Raw genomic sequence first — 12,753 nt, 5'->3', positions numbered from 1 at the left:
CCATTTGTACTTTCTTCACCTCCTCCTTTCTAGCAGTGTCTTCGTCTGCTGTTTTGAATGTAATGTTATTATTGGAAATGCAGATATTTTATGTTGAATGAAAATGGTTCATCAGCATCAGTAAGGGATGGCACAGGCACAGCCACATGTATACGAAGTAGCATCAGCCTTATTGAGCATGCTGTTAAGCACCGCCTCTATGACCTGCTCTATTTCCTTGTTTTTTTCCAGCTCTGTTTCCAGATCTGTAGTTTAAAGTCAGCAAGGTGGTTCATTGTAAGCACTACTGGCAACCTTGTTGAAATCATTTTTGGCCTTATACTCACTTTGAGTCCTGTAGTCCACCTGATCCAAAACATGGTTCAGCTCGGCCGTGACCTCCTCTTCACCTCCCTCCTGCGTTCTTGTTATATCTAAAGGTCAACATATGAAAGAGGGATCAATATGGGATTGGTTACATCTAGGAGTATGCTAGGAGTATGTTTGAGTGTGTTTGGCCCTCATACTTACTTATAGCCGAATCCCCGTTATCCACCACAGTCCTGAGTGCTTCTGCCACATCCCTTACCTGTCCCTTTACCTCTTTGGACAGATCTGCATCAAAAATATGCCACTCAGTTTATTAAAACAACTAGTGCAGTGCCCGTAGGAATTATGCATTCTGTAGTGTTAGCAGACGTCAGTGTAGAGAAATCTCTGTGTGTCTGTCTGTGACATGCGTAAGCTACATGCGAAATCTCATAACTAACGTAACTACCGTCAGGGAGTTGTACTGTTGTACATTGTACTGGATATTTAGTCATGAAAAAACAAAAGGGTATTTTGTATTTCAATCAACCTGTTCTACTGTAAATAATGATCTACTACATACCATCCTTCGCCATTTTGTCCACCGCTGCTTCTTTGTTAAAACCAGTAGTCTACTGAACAGTTTGGCTGCATTTTGAAATGTGCTTTTGTTCTCTATCTATACTCATACTCACTCAGAGTGCCGTCCACCTTGTCCAGGCTATCCATAAGCACAGGTTTGAACTCACCTATCACCTCCTCATTCATTTCAGTCTGAATGGATGCTGAGTCTGAGGCTAAATATACGGAGAACGTTTCATTAAAACCCAGCTAAGCAACTTCAATGTTTAACTTATGGTGCGCTCTCTCATCAGCCATTTTAAGTTCCCCTCACCTTTCGTTCCCCTGTCCGTAGTACCCCTCCTGGTCTTCTTCTTCTTCTTATTGCGATAGTATTCGGCTATACTCTCGTCATCTGTACATTGTACTGGATATTTAGTCATAAAAAAATAGAAAGGGTATTTTGTATTTCAATCAACCTGTTCTACTGTAAATAATTCTCTACTACATACCATCCTTTGCCATTTTGTCCACCGCTGGTTCTTCAATTAGGTGTTCAGCACATACCAGAGTCAGACGTGGAAGAAATAACATGCATGAATCAGTACACTTCCTTGATATTTATTCTGTTATTAAAATTACTAGACTTATTCTCACTTAGAGCTGGGTCCACATGATCCAGAGCGTCCTGAAGCACAACGTGTATTACCACTGTCCCATCCTTGTTCTCTCCCTTCAGCTCAGTTTTCCGCACATCTACAGCACAGAAATATCCCGCGCAGTTTATTTAAACAATACTGGAAAACATAATCAAATGTTGTAGTGTCTGTTTTAAGATCATACTCACTTGCAGAAGTGTCCACCTCATCCAGAAGGTGGGCCTGGGCTTCAAGTGAACCCTGGTTTGGTACACTTTCCTGCTCTGTTTTCTGATCTGCAGCACAGAAATTCATGGAGGATTATTCAGATAATACTAGAAAAGGGCATTCAAATATGGGAATATATGATTAGAGCTTATACACACCTGCAGAAGTATCCACCTCAACTGGAAGGTCATTCAGAAGGGCCTGGACTTCAGTTGTCTGCTGGTGTGTTCTTGCATGCTCAGTTTCTTGATTATCCAAATCATCCAGTTGTCCGTATTTCCCTTCTTTCTTTCCCTTCTCAGTGTCATTGCTTTTTGTCTTTACTGACGAGTCCACTTCTGATACCATAGGGACCTTAATGGCCACATCTTTAAGTGCCATCCCCAGGTCAACTCTCCTGAGTTCCTCTATGAGGAGTTTCCGGAGTTCCCTCTTCAGCTTTTTTTTGCTCTTTTTTGTTTTTCCGTCATCATTGAGTGGAACTCCCAAAACTTCCAGTTCTCTTTTCAATTCTTCAACTTTCAGTTTTCGGAGGGCCCGTCGTCTCGATTTATCGATATCATTGTCCTGCTTGGCTGCTCTAAAGCAGCACAAGCACATCAAAAATGCCAAAAATCCCATTATCTCATATATCAACCACTTTCTATGCTGTCTCAGTACACACTGAAGTAGAATTCCAACATGCATTGGAGTAATTCATAGACTTTCTGTGACATCATCATGTTGCCTGGTCACCTTTATGACATCATTCAGTGGAATGTTTACACGATTCCATTGATGTGCATAAGAATGGAATAGAAATAGAATATATAATTGGAAATGCACAGATTATTTATTAATTAATTAATTTTTATTTATGCATTTATTTAAAAAGGGACGTGTGAAATGACGGCCAATTGAGAGGCCCATCTGAGATGTAACTGATAACTCTGACAGCTCTTGGAGCTAAATACTTCCACTTCTGTAGGCATTTAAAGATGTGTCTATACATTCACAGATCTATGCACACATTTCATCTTTTGTCTACACATTCACAGATATATGCACACATTTAAAGATTTGGGTACACATTCACAGATCTATGCACTCATTTTAAGATTTGTCTACACATTCACAGATATATGCACACATTTAAAGATTTGTCTACACATTCACAGATCTATGCACTCATTTTAAGATTTGTCTACACATTCACAGATCTATGCACACATTTAAAGATTTTTCTACACATTCACAGATATATGCACACATTTAAAGATTTGTCTACACATTCACAGATATATGCACACATTTAAAGATTTTTCTACACATTCACAGATATATGCACACATTTAAAGATTTGTCTACACATTCACAGATCTACGCATGCATTTACAAATGTGTCTAAACGTGTACAAATCTCAATACATTCGCAAAATCTCATTACACATTTAGAGATTATTATTTTACACGTTTACAAATCTGATTATGTACACACAGATTCTGAATACACATTTGCAGATTCCTGTTCACATTCGCAAATCTCATTACATATTTAGAGCCTCCATTGCAAATTTGATTACACAGATTGAGATATATTTACACAACTCTCCACACCCATTTGCAAATAATTCTGCTACAGTAATACCCAACCGTACCTGGCATTCTATTTTGTTGGTGAATTTTGATAAGGTCATTTTGCAACAATAGGGGCAGGGACTATGGAGTTAGATTAGTTTCATAATTCACAAACCAGCGAAACGCGTTTCAAACCAATGAAACGCGAGTCACAAACCAACGAAACGTGTTTCAAACGAACGAAACGCGAGTCACAAACAAACAAAACGCGATTCAAACAAACGTAACGCAATTCACAAATGTATTTCATGTTTCACAAATGTATTTCATGTTTCACAAATGTATTTTGTGATTCACAAATATATGACCCCATGACATTGGTTTGAAACCTGACGAACACGAGTTACAAATCCCTGCATTCGTTCGTTTGGATTTTTGACACTTTCCTAACGCACACAGTTTCACAAATGCATTTTTTCTAAAAGATATTCTCTGCAGCCTATCAGAGCTCTTCCAATTTTAGCCAATCACGTTATGGACTACAACCACCCGCCATAGGAACGGACATCTGTCTTGAGATCTTAAGCAATGGAATCTGATACCTGCCCACCAAATGTAAGTGAAATATAGCTTGTTCATTTTATTAAACCGATTATCATACGTGGTTGAATATTGAGAATGGCAGGATCCATGTTTAGTAATTCTAAGTGTTTCATAGGCTAACGTTAAAAAAGAGCTAGCTAGTCAATGTCTAACATAACCATGTCCTTGCTAACATGGATAAAGCTACGCTTGACGCATTAGTTTTCTCTCTAGCCAGGAAACGTCTTACATGGGACTTTAGTGAACAAATCATTGAAACGATTTTTGTGGCATGACAAAATAATAAAATTGTGTGGCAGTTGCTTGGTAGTTAAGCATTTGTAGCTTGAAATTGGTCATTTCATGCCCAATGTAAAGTATAGCAGACATCTGAATGTTGGGATGGTCCATTCAGTTGAATTCTGAAGCACCTTATGTGTGTCTGTGCACTGTGTATTTATGTGTTTGTCTAGGGTTAGGGTCTGCCTTTATATATCATTGCCAGACTTCTGGGTGTGTCTAGAACAACAGTTTACAGGCAGATGAAAGAACATTATCTATCGTTAAGGGCCTTGTACAGTAGTTGCAGTGACAGGGTGATTCTCCAACTATGGTACTTTTTGGACCTGGACATTTTTAGAAAATGAAACATTTTGAATTAAAATATTACTGGCATAATTTGTTTCCCAATTATGCCTAGATACCTGCCCTGAAGTTGGTTGTGCTGATTTTTTTATTTTTTATTTTTGACTGGTGGTGTCCATTGAGACGGTTGTGGAAAAGACAGTTGTGAAAATGACATTTTTCTCCATTTTTCTTTAATATCTCATGTTTGACTAGCCTGCTCGTGTTAGATTTAGAGTTAGCTTTACATAATCTCAAATTACACCAAATGAAATTGTAAAAATTCAGAAATGTTTCCGTTGGAATGAGTTATGAGCGGTTCAGAAATGACAAACAATAAACGTAGGCCTACTCAAAGTTTTTCTCATATTTACCTTGATTTATCTCAAATTCAGTAACCTCTGCTGGGAGGTTAATTTCATTGAACCATGTGTTTCCCTCTGGAGTATCAATTGCTATGGTTACTGAGTATACAAATCTAAAGGACTGAGCCTGGGACTGCATTTTATGCAGAGGTGTGGAAATGACGGTGAACCCGAGGGACAAGTGTTAAACATGGTTAAAATAGGCCAAATTGAAAAGAAATATATCTAAAAATATTATATTTGATTGAAATGGGTAATAATGCACACTTCCTGTTTGAATTTAAAATTATATCAGTATTAGATTTTAAGTGAGATAAGGTTGAAGACCTGAAGTCTGGCCGAGGGACAGAGGCAAAACAGCAAAAAACACATATAACATGCCTCCTATTTTATAAAAAAACAACATAATTGAACAATATTTTTTTATATATAGGTTCCCCTAAACATGTAGTAAGTGTGGGGGAGGGGGAAAAAAGTGAAAATGTTTTTTAGTTTTTTTTATATCTGTCAAGGACAGAGAAAGTACCATAGTTGGAGAATCACCCGACAATGAATTGGATGCTTTGATCACAGAAATTAAAAACACAATGCCTGAGGCTGGAAATCGTGTTGTCCGAGGCGCTCTCCTTGCAAAGGGACACAAAATTCAATGGGATAGGTTGCATGCGTCCATGCATCGTGTAGATAGCGTTGGTGTGTTCTCCAGGCTGACAGGCCTTGGATGTGTGGTCAGAAGAACATACAGTGTACCGTGTCCAAAGTATTTGGTGCACATTGACACCAATCACAAGCAAATAAGGTATAACGGCAGTTAACAGTTTATTTATTAACATGTAAAAAATGATGTAGGCTGTATAACATCATTGTATGTCACATCATCGACAGACCATAGAAACCAGCACTGTATGAATTTAACGTTGTTTTAGAATGCCATTAACCAATTTTTGCATATTGTTCTTCATAGCATCACCAGAGATGTTACGTGAACTCCTGAAGTTCTGGGTTGGGTGGGAGCAGCTGACTACCAACCTCATCGTTGAGGTTGTGACCTCTACCTACCCGGTAGCACACACCTGTTTCTTCAAATTGAGGCTTCCCAGCCACTACCAGACCTACATCAAGTTCCACCATGACTTTTTGATGTGTGTCAGATCCACCAATAGTGGTTTTTGGCGAGTGTAGGTTTTTAAGCTGTTTACACAAAACTAATTTGGCAGGGCAATCTTCCCCACCAGACTGCTTCACTGGTGTAACAAATTATAAACTGCTTTGTTCCAATCATTTTGTGTTGTATTGTCAAAGAATTGTGTGTTATGCTAATAAAAAGATTTACCGGTGACAAAAAATTCCTGTTTTCTGATCAGGTGTTTAATAGGTATGTACAGCCAACTATGCAGTTTCATTAATAACTTGCCCAGTAAAACAATGGATATTTATCTTGCCTCAAGTAAATTCTCCACAAACTGGACAGTGTTGAGATAAATGTCCACTCCAAAACTTTCAGAGTCTCGCAGTGGTTCAATGGTGTCTTGAAGTTGCACCATTTCTTCATCTGAGAGTGGGCTGTCCAGCACAGGGACATTGACACCAGGGTGTGGCTCACTGATGTATAAGCTTTCCTCCCATTCGATCTCTGGTACAAATATATCCTGACAAAGATAGATATTAGATATAAGCACAACAAATGTTAAGTAAACCAACTGAAACAAAAGCAAAACCTGACAAACAAGCACTGTGCTTTTACCACTGCCATGTACAAAACTGATAAATGAATGGTTTAAAGTTATGTGGTGTGTACCTCAGAAGAAAACCATGCTCATTGACAGCTTCAGTGAAGAAGGCCAAGTGTGTGTCAGAGCGGTTGTTGTCTGCTACCTTCAGATATATAACCTCACATACATTTACAAATAGAACAGTAAGTTAGTACTTTGGTCGGTTAGTTTTCTATCCAACATGAGGGACAGATATTTCTGTACTACACTGTCCCGAGCTAAACAACAAATGCCCAAATGGAAGTTGCATCTGTCTGAAAAGTGTTAATTCCATGTATTTTGAATAAGCTATAGTTTTAGATGGTATTCAACATTGAGCATTCTTACCTTCCTTGAGTAGCCATCTATTTATGGAAAGCCAAAAATGACATAATTAAAAATAAATACATATGTAAAAATGTGAGTCATAAATAAATAAAATGACTAAAAATGCACCAAAGAAAAGCATTAGAAAAAATATATCATGCAGTTATGTGAATGGAAATGGAAAATTAGTCCTTTTTATTTACTGTTACATTTATTTACGCTTACATTAATTCCCAAATACATTTCTTCCTCCTTTTATTTTTTTATTTATTTACACATTTTTTACCGTACTATTTCCCGTACCGTATTTATTTCTTCTCGCGCCTTTTTACATTTCTTTCTCCTACATTTACATTTCTGGCTGCATTTATTTCTGGCTGCATTTATTTCTGTATTCATTCTTGTCTCGGTATGCAAATGAGGTGGGCTATCATTGGCCGGCGCACCGTCTCGCTCATTGGTCTCGCTAGGCCTCTGGCCTAAGTGTAAGTGAGAACTGAGAAGCTGTATGAAGAGATCGGAAGAGATTGAAAGCTATTTTGATGCAATTTGAATCACAATTTTTTTTAATGAATCCACCGATCACTTGGAGTATGGTGGCGAGGGAGCTTCGAGGCTTCGCAGAGATGGCTGAGCGTAATAGGATGTCTATGTGGCTGAGACCTTGACTCCAGATTTCTTACCCTGCTCGCTCGCTACAATACGCCATACTCAAACGAAGATGCCTGCTGCTACCTGTTGTGCTGTGGGATGTAGCAACAAAATAGGGGACCCAAACGTCTCATTTTATAGCTTTGGTGTATAGTACTTTCATTGTAGATGCACGACAGTTCATTTCCACGAGGGATCAATAAAGAGACTATCAACTTTTTGAGAAAGTTAAAGAGCTGCACACATTGCCTTAGAGTTATTACAATCCTCACGTTATGTGTGGCCTGATTTCATGGGTTAGGGTGACAAATCCAGCGATTTTTTTCTCACTTGTCATTAGGGTTAATATTGTGTTGACAAAGCTCTGCAAAAGCTATATATCACGTCCTGCAGTTCACGTTACAACCGAGCTGACGAGAGCGGACAAGGATCTCAACTGCTGATGTGCACTGGTTGTGGTTAACTTGCTTAGCTTCTGTTAGCTAAACTAAAGGTGCACTGTTTAACTTGGTTAGCTTCCGTTAGCTAAACTAACTGTGCACTGCTTAGCTTCCGTTAGCGAAACTAACTGAACCATGGCAAACAAAACGATAAACCTCATACGTGTAAAGTTGAGGTTGACAGCTTGGGTATGATCAGTGTGTGTAAAGGTGATATGTGTGTGTGAAGGTGACTAACGTGAGTTAGCTGGTTAGCTTGCATAGCTTTGGTTATAAGAATAGATAGGGGAGAGTGGGGTAAGCAGCTCGACCAATGAGAGAGACGGTGCGCCGGCCAATGATAGCCCACCTCATTTGCATACCGAGACAAGAATGAATACAGAAATAAATGCAGCCAGAAATGTAAATGTAGGAGAAAGAAATGTAAAAAGGCGCGAGAAGAAATAAATACGGTACGGGAAATAGTACGGTAAAAAATGTGTAAATAAATAGAAAAATAAAAGGAGGAAGAAATGTATTTGGGAATTAATGTAAGCTTAAATAAATGTAACAGTAAATAAAAAGGACTCATTTTCCATTTGCATTCACATAACTGCATGATATATTTTTTCTAATGCTTTTCTTTGGTGCATTTTTAGTCATTTTATTTATTTTTGACTCACATTTTTACATATGTATTTATTTTTGATTATGTAATTTTTGGCTTTCCATATCTATTTCCCCGAAGATAACAAAGTTGTACCTTTATTAAAACAAATCGTATTAGCTAGAACAGTATATGAACAATGGATAAGTGTCTTTTAAACACAATACACAACATTTCCAACAGCATAGGTCTCATGATACAATATCTACATCTTAGCCGAGCAAAAATTGGTTAATGGCATTCTAAAACAACGTTAAATTCATACAGTGCTGGTTTCTATGGTCTGTCGATGATGTGACATACAATGATGTTATACAGCCTACATCATTTTTTACATGTTAATAAATAAACTGTTAACTGCCGTTATACCTTATTTGCTTGTGATTGGTGTCAATGTGCACCAAATACTCTGGACAAGGTACACTGTATGTTCTTCTGACCACACATTCAAGGCCTGTCAGCCTGGAGAACACACCAACGCTATCTACACGATGCATGGACGCATGCAACCTATCCCATTAAATTTTGTGTCCCTTTGCAAGGAGAGCGCCTCGGACAACACGATATCCAGCCTCAGGCATTGTGTTTTTAATTTCTGTGATCAAAGCATCCAATTCATTGTCACTGCAACTACTGTACAAGGCCCTTAACGATAGATAATGTTCTTTCATCCGCCTGTAAACTGTTGTTCTAGACACACCCAGAAGTCTGGCAATGATATATAAAGGCAGACCCTAACCCTAGACAAACACATAAATACACAGTGCACAGACACACATAAGGTGCTTCAGAATTCAACTGAATGGACCATCCCAACATTCAGATGTCTGCTATACTTTACATTGGGCATGAAATTACCAATTTCAAGCTACAAATTCTTAACTACCAAGCTACTGCCACACAATTTTATTATTTTGTCATGCCACAAAAATCGTTTCAATGGTTTGTTCACTAAAGTCCCATGTAAGACGTTACCTGGCTAGAGAGAAAACTAATGCGTCAAGCGTAGCTTTATCCATGTTAGCAAGGACACGGTTATGTTAGACATTGACTAGCTAGCTCTTTTTTTAACGTTAGCCTATGAAACACTTAGAATTACTAAACATGGATCCTGCCATTCTCAAGAATATTCAACCACGTATGATAATCGGTTTAATAAAATGAACAAGCTATATTTCTATGGAAGTTTATTAGACTCTTTATTCAAATGGCAATGCATTTGTCAAATGGCAATTCAATGCGCAAAGTGACAATGCAATCCGCAATTCAAATGGCAAACCAGTTGTCAAATGGCAATTCAATGTGCAAATGACAATGCAATCCGCAATTCAGTTTGTATTATTTTGAATACAAATTTGAATGAACGCTTATTGCATTGCATTTCATATTGACACGGTTTTTTCGACTCTTTATTCAAATGAAAATGCATTTTTCAATTGGCATTTCAATGCGCAAAGTGACAATGCAATCCGCAACTCAAATGGAAAAGCAGTTGTCAAATGGCAATTCAATGTGCAAATGACAATGCAATCCGCAATCCAGTTTGTATTATTTTGAATAACAATTTGAATGAGCGCTTATTGCATTGCATTTCATATTGACACGGTCTTTTCGACTCTTTATTCAAATGGCAAAGTGGCAATGCAATCCGCAACATATCAATATCCACGTGATGTCAGTCACGTGATATGTTAGCGTGAACCTCAACATGGGGTCCATGTATTAAATGTCAGAAGAATCAGAATCAGCTTTTTTGGGCCAAGTAATCATCTTTTAATCAAAAATGAACATACAAATTTCTGTCACTGACATGGAAGTAATTGAGGAGGACACAAGAGACCAGGCAATGGGTGGTTCATTTTTCAAACACAGAGCCGAGAGAATTGGGGCTTCGATCGCTAAACAGGACAGTTCTTCAAAACCTGCCCAGCCTTCACAGTCCCTTATCAGAAATATGTGTAACCCAAAGCTTTTCAACTTCACCTCACCTGCCACTGAACATGGATGCACACATGAAAAACATGCAGTTAATGAATTCTTTCATGCTACTCCGGATTTCGTTTGTAGTTGTGACTGCTGTGGTCAAGGTTGCGGGGAAGTTAAGTGTCACTGTGCTTACACATATTCCTCAAAATATACAGCTTAACACAAAACAATACAACAGTGCAAAACAATATAATACAACAGTTCAAAACAATAAGTTGTTCTTTAGAAAAATGTATCGTAGAGGAACTGCCGAAGACCGAATGTAGAAGATAGCTGCTAATCCTGGCTCTCGGGAGTCTGTTAAAACTGGAAATATTTGTATGTGAATTAAGGTGTTTACACAACTTTTATAAGTCTACATCGACTCGGTTTGTTGTTAATATACTATACGAACACTGTCAGGGCAAACAGAATATTGTAGGTCTTTAATTAAGCTCTCGACCGTTATGGTTAGCTTGCTGCCTAAACTTTAATTGGAGATCAATGTAGAAGATAGCTGCTAAAATGCTATAAGCGCTGCACTGCAGCCGAGCTTGCTACTTGACACTCGCTACATGACAGCCAAACATGTTTTTTTTTCTGACCACGACCCCTAGGCGAAATACCGCCTGCCGATAATTCGTCCCAATGGAAACGTGGAGTTAGACTTGAAGAGAAGAGAAGAGAAAATAAGAGCTTCTTGAGAATAGCGGTATAAAACACTGCAAAACAGTGCCGTACATGGACCCCAACATGGCCGGCAAAGGTTGTTGTCATGGATATTGGTCACGTGACTAAATACGCCTAATAGGGGTAGGGACCCGCCTTGATGGGGCGACTGACAGATTGCATTTTCATTTGAATTTTGCAACAAAAAGAGCGTGATGACAAGTAAATGCTAATGCAATATAGTGGGGGCGCTGTTCAGCTACTACATTGAATTTCCATTTGAATATAGAGTCGAAAAGACCATGTCAATATGAAATGTAATGCAATAAGCGCTCATTCAAATTGTTATTCAAAATAATACAAACTGGATTGCGGATTGCATTGTCATTTGCACATTGAATTGCCATTTGACAACTGCTTTTCCATTTGAATTGCGGATTGCATTGTCACTTTGCGCATTGAATTGCCAACTGAAAAATGCATTTTCATTTGAATAAAGAGTCGAAAAAACCGTGTCAATATGAAATGCAATGCAATAAGCGTTCATTCAAATTTTTATTCAAAATAATACAAACTGAATTGCGGATTGCATTGTCATTTGCACATTGAATTGCCATTTGACAACTGGTTTGCCATTTGAATTGCGGATTGCATTGTCACTTTGCACATTGAATTGCCATTTGACAAATGCATTGCCATTTGAATAAAGAGTCTAATAAACTTCCATATATTTCACTTACATTTGGTGGGCAGGTATCAGATTCCATTGCTTAAGATCTCAAGACAGATGTCCGTTCCTATGGCGGGTGGTTGTAGTCCATAACATGATTGGCTAAAATTGGAAGAGCTCTGATAGGCTGCAGAGAATATCTTTTAGAAAAAAGGCATTTGTGAAACTGTGTGCGTTAGGAAAGTGTCAAAAATCCAAACGAACGAATGCAGGGATTTGTAACTCGTGTTCGTCAGGTTTCAAACCAATGTCATGGGGTCATATGTTTGTGAATCACAAAATACATTTGTGAAACATGAAATACATTTGTGAAACATGAAATACATTTGTGAATTGCGTTACGTTTGTTTGAATCGCGTTTTGTTTGTTTGTGACTCGCGTTTTGTTCGTTTGAAACACGTTTCGTTGGTTTGTGACTCGCGTTTCATTGGTTTGAAACGCGTCTCGCTGGTTTGTGAATTATGAAACTAATCTAACTCCATAAGGGACAGTGGTACAGGAGGTAGAGAAGTTGGTTAGTAATCAGAAGGGTGCTAGTTCCTGTCAAAGTGTCCTTGAGCAAGACACTGAACCCCTTATTGCTCCTGATGTGCAGTGTGCCATCAGTGTAAAATAGTATACAGTACATCCTTGTAAGTCGCTTTGGATAAAAGCGTCTGCTAAATGACTAAATGTAAATGTAAATGTAAACAATCCGAGAGAGATGGCAGATATCTGTGAGCAGATGTTTG

At 38.3% G+C, this 12,753-nt stretch overlaps 1 protein-coding gene across 1 annotated transcript in view; it reads left to right on the top strand.

Annotated features, from left to right (window-relative positions):
- Positions 1-12,753, top strand: part of f7l (coagulation factor VII, like) — a gene marked incomplete at both ends in the record, with an annotated part of 88,430 nt that overhangs the window by 48,499 nt on the left and 27,178 nt on the right. The gene's annotated exons all lie outside the window — the stretch shown is intronic.

The sequence above is a fragment of the Sprattus sprattus genome (genome assembly GCF_963457725.1).
Source record: "Sprattus sprattus genome assembly, chromosome: 3".
Taxonomy (NCBI): Eukaryota; Metazoa; Chordata; class Actinopteri; order Clupeiformes; family Clupeidae; genus Sprattus; species Sprattus sprattus.
Note: the sequence above shows the minus strand (reverse complement) of the source record. Positions and strands in the feature narration are given on the sequence as shown.